The sequence below is a fragment of the Saimiri boliviensis genome, chromosome 3 (assembly GCF_048565385.1).
Source record: "Saimiri boliviensis isolate mSaiBol1 chromosome 3, mSaiBol1.pri, whole genome shotgun sequence".
In the NCBI taxonomy this organism is placed as follows: domain Eukaryota; kingdom Metazoa; phylum Chordata; class Mammalia; order Primates; family Cebidae; genus Saimiri; species Saimiri boliviensis.
In genome coordinates, this window is record NC_133451.1 from 6,569,436 (window position 1) to 6,585,592 (window position 16,157).

The 16,157-nt window shown below is 51.7% G+C and overlaps 1 pseudogene; it reads right to left on the reverse strand.

Annotated features, from left to right (window-relative positions):
* Positions 1-8,820: 8,820 nt before the first annotated feature.
* On the reverse strand, positions 8,821-9,957 carry LOC101031907 (interferon regulatory factor 1 pseudogene; annotated as a pseudogene).
* Positions 9,958-16,157: the final 6,200 nt, after the last annotated feature.

Here is a 16,157-nt window from a genome sequence, read left to right on the forward strand (position 1 = left end):
TTTATTACAATGTCCCTGTGTACACTTTTGTATTGTAATAACTTACAAAGTTTACTGCTTGAGGCCTGGTAGTTCCTATCCTGGCCGGGGAGTTCCAGATTTATGCAGGGGTTGCAGGAGCCACAGGGGCCACAGGGGCTGGCTCTTGGGACGGAAGGGCTGGCTGGCCCCACCCTACAGTCTAGGCACTTCCCAGCATGAAAAGAGCAAAGAGTTCAGGCCCAGGACTTCGACCTGTCTGGTCACAAAAGTGGGTAGTTAGATTTAAAGGGGCTGTGATGATGATTGTCTAAGATTTTTAAGCTGCAGCCCATGCTCTATTAGGAAGTCCTGAAAGCAATTTAGTGGGCTGCGTGCAATAGTTAAAAAATATGAAATAGAAAAGAAAACAAAGGGTCACAGTGTACCTCTGAAGTGGGGTAAATATTGTTGGGCAAGGGCTTGGTCTTAGCTATATCTGTGTGCTGGGTCACATGTAAAATTTATTTCTTACCATGCCTCCTGTTGCAGCAGGGTGACTCAGACTGTGATGCCACAGCTCTGCTTGCTAGGGGGCACACTCATGGCTCACCAACGAGTGCAGTCGCCTCTCCTTCTGTTGCCAGGGAAGCCTCCCCACCTGGCTCATTCCTCTTTGCCCCAGGGCAGCCATTGTGGCATGGGTTACATTGGGGTTATTACCTGAGACATTGATTACTATTTGTGGATGAGTTTGAGTTTGTTTTGCAGACTTAGACTTAGTGACAGATGAATAAATGCATTTACACATATTAGAATATAGCAAATTAAGTGGGCTAGGGATGGTTGTTAGCTGCTTTTAGAGGGCAACTGTACTTAAATTACTTTTACTTTTGTTCCATTTATTTAGTAAAGATTTAATAACAGAGGTTCTAAGTTAACACCCTTGTGGATAATTAACATGGTTAAAAGAGTGATTTTGTGAATGATAAAAGCTTTTGGTTCTGGGGCTTTATTAACAGGTAACATTATTAACAGGTAATTTTTTTTAACTTATTTTTGAGAGGACCATCTAGCACAAAGTTTACATGAGTAAACAAAGTGGAGACAGTAGGATGTGGGGGAAGGATTTAACTGGGGAAGCTTTTATTATCCTTAATTTGCACTCTATGACTTAATGCTCTAACATAAGAACTGGCTGCCTTCAGCCAGTCTCATTAAAACTTTTCAGCCTTCTAAAAGATTTGAGACTATAATGTTATAACTTCCCTAAGATTTCCCAGCCACGCTGAGTGAATCCTAACAAGCCATGGTCCTATTTGTGCTTCATTACTGCTAGTGACTTGGTTTCCTGGGGTACTTGCTCAGAGAAGCATGTCCTGCTGAGGACTGGGACCCAAGCTCCAGGTGCAGGCCAGGCTGGCATCAGTGACCCCAACCAATGGGAGGAGGTGCATGTGCACCAGTGGCTGTGCCCACCCCTCCTCTCTGTGCCCCGGCCTCACCCCCAATGCTGAAGGCCCAGGTTTGGCTGTTTCATCCCCAGTGACCCAGAATGGTAGCCTTAGGTTCTGTAAGTGCTGGCTCATTTGGTGGAGATGTGTGGGCATCATAGCTGCGGAGGGGGTGTTGGCCAGACATGAAAACCAAGGCCAAACTTGAACCTCAGGGTGCACTGTGAACGGAATCACTTTAGCAATAAGGCTTAGCCATGGAGATCACATGAGACAATCAGCACAGGCATGGCACATACCAGGGAGTTCATCCAGTGTTATTATCACTGCATCTCCCAGAACTGATCCTGGCAGAGTGGCTGTCAATAACAACATGAATAACTAGGGCTAGGGCCCTTCAGGGTACAAGTGTCGAGCAGGGCACTGTAAAAAAATGCCTCTGCTTTCATTCTTGCGGTACCCCATCAGGTGTTGATATCCCATTTTACAGATCAGAAACCTGGGACTCGGGAGGGAGTGCCCTGCTCAGTGCTCCACCTGAGCAAAGGTGGAGATAAGATTGAGTGTGGGGTTTGAGTGTGTCTGCTGACATCGAGCCTGGAAGTATTAGACTCCCCCCAGCTATTCTAACTCGCTTGTGGCAGGTGGGGAAAAGAAGGCAAAGGGATGGGCTTCAGGTCCTGCAGGCTTCTGGAGGTAGTGCCAAGGCCAGAAGCAACCCTTCCCCCCATCTTCAGGTAAATCCTTCCGCTTGCTGCCTGAGACACCCACCACTCCTCCTGGACTGTGGCACCGGCCCCTCCTTACTTGGAAACTGCCACTTTTGTGTTATTTTGTGGAAAAGCCCTGTCTCCGTTTCACGTGCCTAGGGATAGCTGCTACCAATCTGCTGTGTGTCTGGGAGGACCCCTTTCCCCCTAAGGGCACCTGTATTTCCTGTAATGATAGGAAGGAGCTGAGCTACATGATCAGTGTTAGGGTTGCCAGATAAAATACAGGGTGTCCAGTGTGATGGTTAATACCGAGTGTCAACTTGATTGAATGTGGAAGGATACAAAGTATTGATCTTGGGTGTGTCCATGAGGGTGTTGCCAAAGGAAATTAACATTTGAGTCAGTGGGCTGGGAAAGCAAACCCACCCTTAATCCGGGTGGGCACCATCTAATCAGCTGCCAGCCAGGCTAGAAGTTAAAGCAGGCAGAGAAATGTGAAGGGAGAGACTGGCTTAGCCTCCCAGCCTACATCTTTCTCCCATGCTGGATGCGTCTTCCCTTCGAACGTCAGACTCCACATTCTTCAGTTTTGGGACTTGGACTGGCACTCCTTGCTCCTCAGCTTGCAGTCAGCCTGTTGTGGGACCTTGTGATTCTGAGAGTTAATACTTCATAATTCCCCATATATACATATATATATATATATATATATACATACATACATATATATATATATATATATATACACATACATACATACATACATATCCTATAACTTCTGTCCCTCTAGAGAACCCAGACTAATACATCCAGTTAGATTTGAATTTCAGATAAACAGCATATATACTTTTATATAAGTATATTTCAAATATTGCAAGGGATATACTTAGGTTTCAGTGGCGAATCCATGTGGGTCTGCAGCAGCCTCAATTCTTTGCATCCTCAGAAGAAATAATTTAACCTAGGGGCGTAAGTCAGAGTGAGAGACTGAGGCAGGTTTTCTTGCTAACATGAAAGTTTATTAAAAAGTTTTAGAGCAGGAAGTAAAATACACTTGGAAGAGGGCCAAACAAATGGATGACTTGAGAGCTCAAGTGTGCAGTTTGAGCTTTGACTTTGGGTTTTCTATGTCGGCATGCCTCTGTGGCCTTGCGTCCCTTCTCCCCTGATTCTTCGCTGGGGTGGGCTGTCTGTATGCACAGCGGCCTGCTAGCCCTTGGGAGGGGCTGCATTGCAGTGTGTTTACTGGAGTTGTGCGCATGCTCTCTTGAGGTGTTCGTCCCTTACCAGTGGAGTGTTTCAGACCAGCTGAAGTCCATCCACCATTTTACCTCTTAGTGTGCGTGCTTGAGCCCTCTCGCCCGACTCCGGCGAGCTAATCTGAAAGCTGCTGATCACCAGCTTCAGGTGTTCCCACGGATTGGGAGACCATCTTTCCCAGGACTGGCTGCGTTGGGGAGGGGAAAGGAGGGCTCTCCTGCCCTGCTGCTGTTAGACTACCTAACACTTACACTGAAAGTTGTTTATCTGAAATTGAGATTTAGCGGGTGTCTGTATTTTTATCTGCTTTATCTGTCAATTCTATTCATAGTCTGATTTGGAGAATCTGAGTGTTAATCACTCACCAAGGCTGGCCGAGCCAGCACCTGGGGCCGGGATCTGGAGGACCTCCCAGCCCAGAGGGTAAGGAGGGAGAATGCCCCATACCTCAGCGAGGAGGTAGAGTGGGAGGGCAGGGCCGGCAGGGGCGGGGTAACTGCCCGGAGGGAGAGAATGGTCTGGAAAGAAAAGGGCGCTTTTCCTCCAACAAACCGGGTCGACAGCCCTGCAGGCCACAGTCGGGATGGAAATGAAGCCTGCGCCTTTGCTGACGGCACCTCCAGCAAGGGCTCCTCTCTCCCCATCTGTAAAGGACTGGACGAGACCTGCCCCGCCAGGGGGCCGCGTGCAGGAAATGCAGAGGTGTGTGCGGGGCGCCCCGCACGGAGCTGGCCTCCGAGGCGCTGGGAGCTGTCATCCGCCCCGCTGGGAGAAGGGCTCTGGGGCTCCTCTGCAAGGCGGCCCTCGGGGGTCCAGGACGAGCTGCTTTCCTCCGGCAGACGCCGCGCCCATGCTGGCTTCTTGCTCCCGAAACCCACCCTGCGTTCGCTCGGCCCAGCGCCGTCTTCAGCGAAAACTACACCTCCCAGCCTGCCTTGCAGCCGCCCGCCTGGCCCCAGGGATGCGCGCGGGGCGCCCGGGGACTTTCTGGAAGCTCTTGTCCTGCCTGGAGAGCAGGGGCGACGCCCGGGTTTCGCGGCCCCGCCGTGTGATGGCTGCAGGCACAGCGACCGCGCACCCGGGGCAGGGGCCTGCACAGACGGCGAGCGCCTCCCGATTGCGCAATCCCTGCATTTTCGTTGTGCGCCGAGGGCACCGAGGCCAGGGCTCTGCAGCGGGCAGCTCCCGTCCTGGGAGCTCCTCCCGCGCTGCGCAGGAACCCCCTCTCCCACTGCGGGGTGCGCCCCCTCCACCGGCTCCCAGGCGCGCTGGCGACCCCCGCACCCGATCACCCAGGGCACAGCCTCTCAGGGCAGCTTCGCACTCCCCGCCCACCGGCTCTGCTGGGCTTCTGTGCGCACTTTGCCACTGGCGCAGCAGGCCGGGAGTCCTCCTGGAAGGGTCCTCCTGCAGACTGGAGGGAGCTGCGGCACAAACACCCTGCTCTCTCGCCGTCGCGTGGTGACTCTCAGATGCACGCGCTGCGCTGGCTTCAGGCTTTCCCAGAGTGTCGCTCCAGTGGCTGGGATAACTCCCCCCCAACTCTTCCCTTCCCAGTTTCTCTTCCCTAACTCCCTACTTGGGATTACCTCTCAAATAACTCACTTGCAGACAAATCCTGATCTCAGGGTTGGTTTCTTGGGGACCCAAACTTGGACAAGTTGATTGTCTTAATCCATCTTCACCCCACCCTTTGAAGCTGACAAGTAGTGATTCTCGTCCTTATAATTCAATGGAGAAAACCAAGTATGCCACAGGTCACCTCGATGGCCCACAGGAGGTAGCGGTGGGCTCAAAATCAGGGCCCCAGAGGCCAAGACCAGAGAGTAGGTGTGTGCATGTCTCTCTAAGGCAGGCGTCCCCAAACTTTTTACACAGGGGCCAGTTCACTGTCCCTCAGACCGTTGGAGGGCTGCCACATACTGTGCTCCTCTCACTGACCACCAATGAAAGAGGTGCCCCTTCCTGAAGTGCGGCGGGGGGCCAGATAAGTGGCCTCAGGGGGCCGCATGCGGCTCGCGGGCCGTAGTTTGGGGACGCCTGCTCTAAGGGATGTCAGGTGTGGAAAGATGGAGGCACGTTATTCAAATCTTCCCAAATCAAAGCTGCCCGGGTTACAGTCCACAGTAGGAATACTTACAGGGCAGATGCTCTGCTGAGCCCCAGACACAGACACATACTGAGCCAGTTGTGCGCGTGCACACACACCCACGCGCACACACACACTTGCACACATGCATGCACACACATGCACACTTATGAACACATTCACGAACACACTCACACACACAATTTAGTTTGTTCTCAGTCAGCAAAGCCCTCTGACTGTCCATCTGCAAAGCCCCGGGACATTCCGTCCTTCCTTAGCTGCTGTGGAAGCCACCCTTGAGAGCCTGGAGGGGTCCTGGAGGCTGGTCCTGGGCCGAGACACGGCCTTACGCTGCAGAGTTGGGAAGGGAGAGGAAGAGTTACTGCCAGGACAAAGCCAGCAAAGCGCCAACCTCACTTGATCTTAATTCACTCACTCTCCTCTTAAACCCTCACCTCCTGGGCCTGGGAAAGAACTCGGAGGCTCACTCTGCCCTGGGACTGGGTCTTGAAGGCGGAAGCCCTGCTTGCTACCTTGGCTCCCCTGGTACCTCTGCTGTACATGACTCAAGCTCACGGCCACACCAGTACCCCTGATTACTACCCCTGTGCCACGCTTCTGAGACTCAGAGCCCGGTGATGTCATAAAACATCTCTAATTTCTGGACTCCCAGCACCAAGCCCAGGGCTTGGCATACAGTAGGTGCTCAGAAGATGTCTTCTGGAAAGAATGAACTGAGTGAGTGGACTGGAGTGGGAACTACAGGAAGTAGGGCGAATGGCAGAGCCAGGAAGGAGCTGATCCCGGCAAAACTGCGTTCCAGACATTACTTGAAGCTGGATGCATTTGTGACTTTGTTTTCTGAAAGCCAGGTTCCTCTCTCATCACACTGCCCGCGTGCCTGCTCCAGCACCTTCCATCACTCCCTCCCTGGGAGGACGCTCACGTGAATGTGCCTGACGTTAGCCAGCCCCCACCTCCCAACGGCCTGCGGCATTCTGCAGCTGCTTCCCAGAGCGGCCAGTGTCATGATCACAGGAATTGCATCTGTGTGTCAAGGGAGAAAGAACAGGGGCTGGTGGGTTTATTAACACTAAACAGCGCGCCTCCTACCTGCTTCCTGCATCCGATGAGACCCAAGTCTGCTTATTCCTTCTTCCTTCGTAGCCCTTGAACCTGGCCGCTTTCATCCAATCCTACACTATGTATGTGTAAAATTTCACATGGAAATCACTCCAAGGCCAATGCTGTCACTTGAGGTCGGGGGAACGGGAGGGGCAGGTGGGGAAGGGTCTCTCCAAGCTTCTGCAGCAGTGGGACCCACCCAACCCTCTCATGCCAAGGGCCTGGGCCTGAGCTTCACTGTTTGTAAGGAGTGCCCCAGCCTGTGCCCAGCCGTGGTGTGCCCCGGGAGTCACTGCACCCTCGTGTACGGGCGTAACTCTGGGCCGTCCCCACTGCCGTGTCCATCAACAGAGACAGGGTGCTCAGGTCGGCTGCATCACACGGTACAGAGGTGGCAAGAAAGGGGACTATGCGTAGACGGGAAGGAGTGCTCAGTCAGGCGCAGAACAGCACACCTAGAACAATGTGAACAGTGCCCTCCCATGGGCAGGAAACAGGAACCTCGCTGCTGACAGTGAGCCCCTCCGCTAGTGTCTGTATGGTACCAATGGCTGGCCAGCAACGCACCAGTGAGGCCACACCAGGTCTGTTTGGCAAATGTGCCCCGGACTATCCACTATCTAAGGTGTTGAACCTTGGCCAAGCAGGTGACCCCCAGGGACCCTGCTCCAAGGACAGAGCCTGTTGGTGGTGTCCTGAGAAGTTCCAGTTTTCAACTATTTGACTATCAATCCATTCGTCCCTAAATAGAAAAGATGTGCATGAAGATGTTAAAAGTGAAAGCTTCCCGGGAGGGGAAGGGGGGAGGGCCGCAGTTTCTGACTGTCCAAAAGATGGCGTCTGAATATTTTAGGATGAAATGGCATTCATGAATTTTTCTTTAAAGAAAAGAGCGTGTCCTCCAGTCCTGCACAAGGACACGCCATCTACTGCTCTTCTCCCTCCCTCCCTCTGCGTTTCCAGCCTCCCTCCCTTTGCACACACTGGTTTTCCCGCCTGTGGGCCTGTGTCCCCTTTGATGAAGGAGTTTCTAACTGTCCCCATGGGCCCTGCTGGAAGGCTCTGGCCTCTGTCTGGCCCTTCTCTGAGCCACCCTGCTACATAAGTCATTTCCTACCACCTGGGTGCCCACGGCACCTTGTCCATGGAGGCAGAGTCCCCAGCCCCCAGCCCCCTCCCCCCTGACAAGCTCCTTACCAGGGGCTCCTTTATCTCTGCATTCCTCCGCCCAGTGCCCAGCTCAGGGTCCCGCACCCATGGGGCTGGGTTATGACCGGAGTCATTGTTTGTCTCCCCATCCTGCAGCACCCAGCATAGCTGGCCTGCACTGGCACACAGGAATTTTTTAAAAAAGCAATTTACTTTTTATAAAAAGACAAACATACATATTTACACACATGTCCTTACGTGTTCACATGTGACTTAATGGTTAGATGACATTTCCCATTTTAAGCATTACCAAGGCTCTCACACTTCTCTCCCTGGGCCTGCTGAGAGCTGCTGGGACCTGAGGGGGCGTGGGCACCGAGCAAGGCGCTGTATGAATAAATGCAAAGGCCAAGAGCTTGGGAGAGATGTTAGTGTCCGCCTCTGATCAGACACGTGGCAAGATCCACGAGAAAAAGTGCCAAGTCTTTTCCCAAGCCCCTCAGCCAAAGCAGGCAGGGCTCCTCTGAGGCTGAGGGAGCATCACCCCAGAGGGCGGAGGGAGGGAGCATCACCCCAGAGGACTCCTCCGAGGCTGAGGGAGCACCACCCCAGAGGACTCCTCCGAGGCTGAGGGAGCACCACCCCAGAGGACTCCTCCGAGGCTGAGGGAGCCCCACCCCAGAAGGCTGAGGGAGCCCCACCCCAGAGGGCTCCTCCAAGGCTGAGGGAGCACCACCCCAGAGGGCTGAGGGAGCCCCACCCCAGAGGGTTCCTCCGAGGCTGAGGGAGCACCACCCCAGAGGACTCCTCCGAGGCTGAGGGAGCACCACCCCAGAGGGCTCCTCCGAGGCTGAGGGAGCACCACCCCAGAGGGCTCCTCCGAGGCTGAGGGAGCACCATCCCAGAGGACTCCACTTTCCTTCACATTTCACTGGCCTTGGAACAGTCCCCAGGGCTCAGCTGAAAAGGGGTGGTTCTTTGGGAATGAGATTTGTTTAGTGCAATTGTCTCTTAGTGCAGAGCCAGCCCTGGGATTGGTGCTACGCGTTTGTGGGGTTGTGGGTCTATTCCCCTAGGGTCTAGCCAGTGACAGAGAGATGTTCTCCAGGCAGCTGGGCTGAGAGGAAAAAGCCAGACACTGACCCCTGTCCAAGTCCCCGACCTGACACACTGGTGTCAGAACCTCATCTTCCCGGGAGGCAGGGCCAGCTTTACCCCACGAGACAAACCCAGACACTGGCCTCCCAAAGGAGGGAGGCCCCATCCTCACTTGGCAGTGTGGTCACACTTGGCTGTTAAGGGGCCCACAGAAGTTCAGCTTCTCTGTACCATATCCACCATGATGCCAGGTTCTGCTTGCCTAGAGGAATAAGAGGGGCCCAGGGGTCCCGCTACAGTGCACAGGGAATGGCCTGGATGGAGGGCAAACAGACTGCAGTCAGCAGGCTTTCCAGCCAGGTGGTACCCATGTTCTTCAGATCTGTAAAGATGTGCTGTTGACTCAGCCCAGTATCCCCACCCGGGCTGTCAACTTCTGGCTCCTCCTTCCAGCTGAAGCCTCCATAGACAGAGGTGGGCTGGGCTCCAGGTTCATTGAGTAGGTACCCCTTCCCATCCACGTCTGTCGCTTGCCACGCTGACCGCTCCAAGAGCTTCACAACGTCCTCAGGTAATTTCCCTTCCTTACCCTCATCTGTTGCAGCTTCAGAGGTGGAGGGCATGGGTGACACCTGGAAGCTGTACAGATCACTGGAGCTGTCCTACACGGCTTCCACTGGGTTGTGCCAGGCAGAGGGTGCTGCTGGCTGCACACTGCGACAGTGCTGGAGTCAGGGTCCACTCTACCTCCAAGTCCTGCTCGTAGCCCGGAGCTGTGTAGCTGCCGTGGTCATCAGGCAGAGTGGAGCTGCTGAGTACTAGAGAAAGTATCGGGGCTGTAATCCCCACAGGACTTCCCCTTGGCCTTGCTCTCAGCATCTCGGCTGGACTTAGAAGCTGAGTGAGTCAAAGAGTGAAGCATGCATGAATAAGTCAATGCACAGACAGGAGTGTCCCACTGCCTTGGCTGTATGGCCTAGTGAGGACCAGAAGGAGCATTCAGCAGGGGAGAGGGGAGAGGGGAGAGCGGAGCAGGCAGTGAGCGTTCTCCACTGCCTGGCTCACCCGGGTCCGTCACTTGCAGGCTGAAGCGGGACAGTATCAACACCATGCTGAGGGGCTCAAACTCCTTCTCCAGGAACCCCCCACTCCCCCATAAGTCTTTGGTCCTGCCAGCTCCACCTCCAGCCTCTGCTGCTCATTCTAAAAGGAAGATGAGAGGTTCACGCCCTGGCCTCGGCCTGGAGTGAGACAATCAGATGTCACGAATGGACGAGCAACAAGTAAAGGAGTAAATAAGAAAGGGAGTAAGTACATACATGCATATAGAAATAAATACATATGTCGGCAGATCAAAAGTAAATATGTAAGTAATACACAAGTCAATAAATAGGTGAATAAATAAGCAAGTAAGTAAACACGTAAATGAATACGGTCATGCACTGCCGAACACCTGAGATCTACAACCATCGCCAGGATCTCTCTTCCTCTCCAGAAAGTGGAATAATGGCTCCATCCACACCGTCCCCGCTTGTTAAAATCCTACTACTTCTGGCCAGGTGCGGTGGCTCATGCCTGTAATCCCAGCCCTTTGGGAGTTCGAGACCAGCCTGGCCAACATGGTGAAGCCCCATCTCTACTAAAAGTACAAAAAATTGGTTACTCGGGAGGCTGAGGCAGGAGAATTGCTTAAACCTGGGAAGTGGACATTGCAGTGAGCCAAGACTGCACAACTGTGCTCCAGCCTGAGTGGCAGAGTGAGAATCCGGCTGAAAAAGTCCTATCACTTCACTCTGGGCCCTTTGCAGGAGCTCAAGAGCTCACCAGACCCTCAGGGAGGCATGACTACTCATTTTATAGGCTGTTGAAGTAAGATTCCCTGGGGCTCAGGGACCTGCCCAGAGTCCCCCAGCTGGGGAGGAGGGCTGAGTTCCATAATTGGACCTGTCTGGTTCTGGACTCAGGCCTTTCCCAGGTTCCCTTTGTGTGGCTTCATCAGGGCTGTGCAGGTGGAAATCAGGCCCTGCCCAGCCAAGAGCGGGGGCAGCCCTGGGGTCAGGATTCTGGGGGCTCCAGCCTTCTGGAATGCAAGGTGCCAGCCAGGCCTCTCCCACTTTGGCATCCTGGGAGGGGGCACCTGTTTGGAAAACTCCTGTCTTCAGGAGTTTCGCCAGGTGAGGCACCTCGCTAAGAGGGTAGTGGACAGTAAGAGGCAAACCTCAAGGATCTCTGCCAGGCTGTTTTTCAGGGACCTCTGTTGGGTGGGTCATTGCACGATGGCCTTGGATTACTGGAGTGTTTTCTTTCTTGCTTTCTTCCTAAAAATTTAACACCCACTGCTCTTCAGAATTCTTTAACAAGCTGCAGGGAAAGGAATAAAGTTACACTTAAAGAAAAAATGTATTTTGATGGAATTTGGGGTGTGCAAAAACCTGGGCTGAAGGGCCTGTGGGAGGAATGGGAGTGGGCCAGCCCTCCGAGGGACGAGGCTGCAGCCCTGATCCATGGTGACCCCAGGGTGCAAGGTTCCCTGCTGGGTACTGCTGTAGGTAGTCCACACGGACCACCTCTGTGATCGCCATGGCAACCCTATGGAGTGAGACCTGCTCACATCCCCAGATGACAGGCAGCAGGGAGGAAAGGTGCCTGTGGCACATGGCTGCGAAGGACACAGCCAGGATTCCAGCCCCAGATGCCAGGCTAGGGCCTGGGTTCCTAACCACCACAGCCACCAACACCCCTCCTGGGCCTCAGCAAGGCTTGTGCTTTTTACGTAATAATTGCACTTCCAGATATCCCTCTAAGGAAGCCAACGAGGATGGCACAAAGACACATACACAGAAGGACGTTTAGCAGCCTGGTTTCCAGTATAACTGGGGGTCACCAAAATGCACAGTCAGGATGCCTGGGTGCGATGACTCACGCCTGTAATCCTAGCACTTCGGGAGGCCGAGGCGGGTGGATCACTTGCGAAGTTCAACACCAGCCTGGCTAACACGGTGAAACCCTGTCTCTACTAAAAATACAAAAATTAGCCAGAAATCATTTGAACCCAGGAGGCGGACGTTGCAGTGAACCGAGATCGTGACCCTGTACTCCAGCCTGAGCGAGAGTGAGACTGTCTCAAAACGAACAAATGAACAAACTAACAAAAAAACCCCGCAGTCAGGAAATGCGCAGCCAGTGTGGTTAATGCACATGATGAAATATTATGTAGTCGGGAGGGGGGATGCTCTGAAGTCAAAGGAGACGTGAAAATGCTCACGCTGCTCTGCAAATGGAAGCTGCAGGATTGCAGGATGGATTTTACCTTCACGTCCAGCTCCCTATCTCTCTTGCTCTCCATCTTTCTATCTCTATGTCTACATAGAGATAGAATTAGATATGTTTATTTAGATAAATGTAAGATAAACATGCAGATATACAAATAACATGCAGATATATTTAGGTAGAGAGACAGAAAAATAGGCAGGTAGATTCAGATATTCATAGAAAACAAAACTAGAAAATGCTGAAATGTTAATGATGCTCTTCTACTGACAGGGCTCACATTTTCTTCATATAGGTTTCCGAAATTGCAAAATTTTCTCCAATGAATATGTTTCTTTTATTTATTTTGAGACAGGGTCTTGCTCTGTTGCCCAGGTTGGAGTGCAATCTCAGCTCACTGCAATCTGTCTCTTGGGTTCAAGAGATTCTCGTGCCTCAGCCTCCTGAGTGGCTGGGACTACAGGCGCCTGCCACTGCACCTGGCTAATTTTTGTATTTTTAGTAGAGATGGAGTTTCACTATGTTGGCCAGGCTGGTCTTGAACTCTTGACCTCAAGTGATCCATCTGCCCCTGCCTCCCAAAGGGCTGGGATTACAGGCGTGAACCACGTGTCTGACCTCAATGAATATGTTAATTTTGTAAGCAGAATAAAACAATTTTTTTTTTTTTAAAAGATGAAGTCTTGCTCTGTCACCCAGGTTTGAGTGCAGTGGTGCAATCTTGGCTCACTGCAACCTCATCTCCTGGGTTCAAGCAATTTTCCTGTCTCAGCCTCCCAAGTAGCTGGGATTATAGGCATGTGCCACAACACCTGGCTAATTTTTTTGTATTTTTAGTAGAGACAGAGTTTTGCCATGTTGGCCAGGTAAGTCTTGAACTCCTGACCTCAGGTAATTTGTCTGCCTCAGCCTCCCAAAGTGCTAGGATTACAGGTATGAGCCACCACATCCAGCCAAAACAACAAAATTTTAAAATGTGAAAACACGCATGTTTTCCCCTCATTTTCTTCTCTTTGTTGTCATTACTGGGAACCACCCGTAGCTGCATAAACTTACAAAATTTGCCACTCAAGGGTCCTATGACCAGGTAACCCCATTTCCCAGAGAACCCACCACACAGTTCCATAAAAGGGCACATGTGAGGATGTTCATCACACCCTTAGCTACAGGTGCTGGGAGCTGGGCAAACTGGGGCCTGCCAGGAGGGGAATGGTCCAGCAAGAAGAACCAGAGGCCACATGGCAGTGTGGATGAAACAGAGCACTGAGTAAAACAAGCAATACGAGAAGGCTCATAGCACAGATTCCCATGCACCAGAAACACAAGGGACCAACCACTACATATTTTATAAGGACGCATAAGAAACATACCCTAGCACACAGGGTTTGTAGAGCATCATTTTAAGTGGACCACATGGTATTAACCCTTTGCTTTCTAAGCACCTCCAGGTGGCCCTACCCCTCCACCAGCTGAGCAGGAGATAGACAGACCATGTGAGCATTTCCCTCCCGAAACCCCTGGCTTTAGAAGGAGGTGATACTGGTACCTGCCTCGTAGTACTTTTATGAGAATTAAGAAAGGTTATTTGTATGAAGTGCTTAGTACTGTGACTTATTGAAAACTGTATTCTTCATCTGATTGTAATTTTTACTGTTGTTATTCCTCTAGCCACTTTTCTGTCTTGTTCCACTTAATATTTGTAGAAAATAAAAATAAATAGAGGTTCCTCTTCATAGCTCCTCATTGTAACCACGGACACCCAGAATGTGCCACACAGCTAGAGACTATGACATGAGTCACATCGAATCCTATAGCAGCCATTGAGGTCAGCATGCTGATCCCCGTTTTCACCTGGGGAAACTAAGGCAATGGGTGAAGACTTCGCACAAGGCGAAAGAGGTAGTCTAACAAACATGCACGTTCTGCACAAGTATCCCAGAAATTAAAGTATAATGCAAAAGAAGTAAATAATAATAATTTTTTAAAAAAGTAGTGGGTGGCAGAGCAGGGATTAAGGCCCTTGATGGTGACACAGCACTGTCTCCTGAGCTGTCCCCAAGGTGGAGATGGCTGCTGGACTCCCCTCAGAAAGGAGACTTCAAGTCCTGAGCCTTGGGGGCCTCTTGCAGAGGCAGCAAGCTTGTCCCAGGCTGCTGGGCTGGGGCTGGGGAGCAGGGGGAATGACACCAATGGAAACAGGGTTGCTCTTTGGGGTGACAGACATGGTCTAAAGTTCACCACAGTGGTGGCTGCACATATCTGGGAATATACTGGAAACCACGGAGTAGTATAGAGTCAGCTGGTGGGCACTATGGCATGGGAATGACATCTCAACCGCCCCGCGGAAGGAAGCACTGGACCTCCTGCCCCCATCCTCTCTGCACCCTCATTTTGCTGACAAGGAAGCTGAGATCTGGGCTGGATGTGGAAGAGCAGGGAAAGTTCTTCCTTGGTGGCGACAGCTCAGTCCTGGTATTGCTCCTTGGATCCCAGGGCTACAAGAGCCATTTGAGACCTGAACCCCAAATAATGCGAGGTTAACACCCCCTACCCAATCAGTGCCCAGCCTCAGAGACTGCAGCTGCGACAAACACAGCTTTCCAGCAAGATCCACCAAAAAAAGCGGAAATGGGAACGCTCTCAAGAGCCCGACTGCTACCGTAAAATTGGAGGTGTTTAGAGGGAAGATGAAACGAGGTTTGCCCACGTCTGTTTCCTTTTACACAATCGCAAAGGCCCCCAGAGAGTTACACTCGTTCATGGCCACATGCATCTACAACTTTTCATGGTCCCCCTGCACATTCTTTTATAGATTTTGAAATACGCCTGAATTCTCTCTGGTGGGTAATTTACACAGAATAACTCTATGCATCCAAGCACACACGTTTTGCTCCAGAGCAGGTGATGAGATGCATTTTCTGTCTTCAGTGCCATTAATCACCCTAAACAAGACATTACCAAGAACAGTTCATTTCGAACACCAGACATAGCACGAGCCTCCTGGATATTCCTTCAGCAAATATTCAGTATCGGGTGGGTGTGGTGGCTCACGCCTGTAATGCCAGCACTTTGGGAGGCCAAGGTGGGTGGATCACCTGAGTTCAGGAGCTCAAGACCAGCCTGGCCAATATGCCAAAACCTCATCTCTACTAAAAATACCAAAAATTAGACAAGTATAGTGGCAGATGCCTGTAATCCCAGCTACATGGGAGGCTGAAGCAGGAGAATCGCTTGAACCCAGGAGGCGGAGATTGCAGTGAGCTGAGATTGTGCCATTGCACTCCAGCCTGGGCAACAAGAGTAAAACTCCACCTAAAAAAAAAAAAATTCAGTACCTGCTATGGATCAGGGATGTGCCTAGAGCCCCACACAGCCCTCCAGATCCATGTGTGCATGTGTGTGGTATGAGTGTGTTGTAGGTAGTATGTATTGTATGTGTGTGCAGTGCATGGAGTGTATACGGGTAGATTATGTGTGTATATGAGTGTGAAATGTGGGTTTGTTTTTGTTTTTGTTTTTGTTTTTTTGAGAGGGAGTTTTGCTCTTGTTGCCCAGGCTGGAGTGCAATGGCACGATCTTGGCTCACCACAAACTCTGCCTCCCGGGTTCAAGTGATTCTCCTGCCTCAGCCTCCCGAGTAGCTGGGATTACAGGCATGTGCCACCATGCCTAGCTAATTTTGTATTTTTAATAGAGACAGGGTTTCTCCATGTTGGGCAGGCTGGTCTCAAACTCCTGACCTCAGATGATCCACCAGCCTCAGCCTCCCAAAGTGCTGGGATTACAGGTGTGAGCCACTGCACCTGGCCAAGGGGTATGTGTTGTGTATGTAATGTGTATAGTGTGTTATATGCAGTGTGTGTGTGTTGTGTGTTTGTAGAGTGTATGTGTTTGTGTTGTGTTGTGTTGTGTGTAATGTGTGTTGTGGGACAGTAACAGGGAATGATCATTACAAAGTGATGGATATGTGTGCAAGCCTTAGGAGCCCTGGGGAGGCCCAACCCCACGTGTAGATCAGGAAAGTCTTCCTGGAGGTGGTGA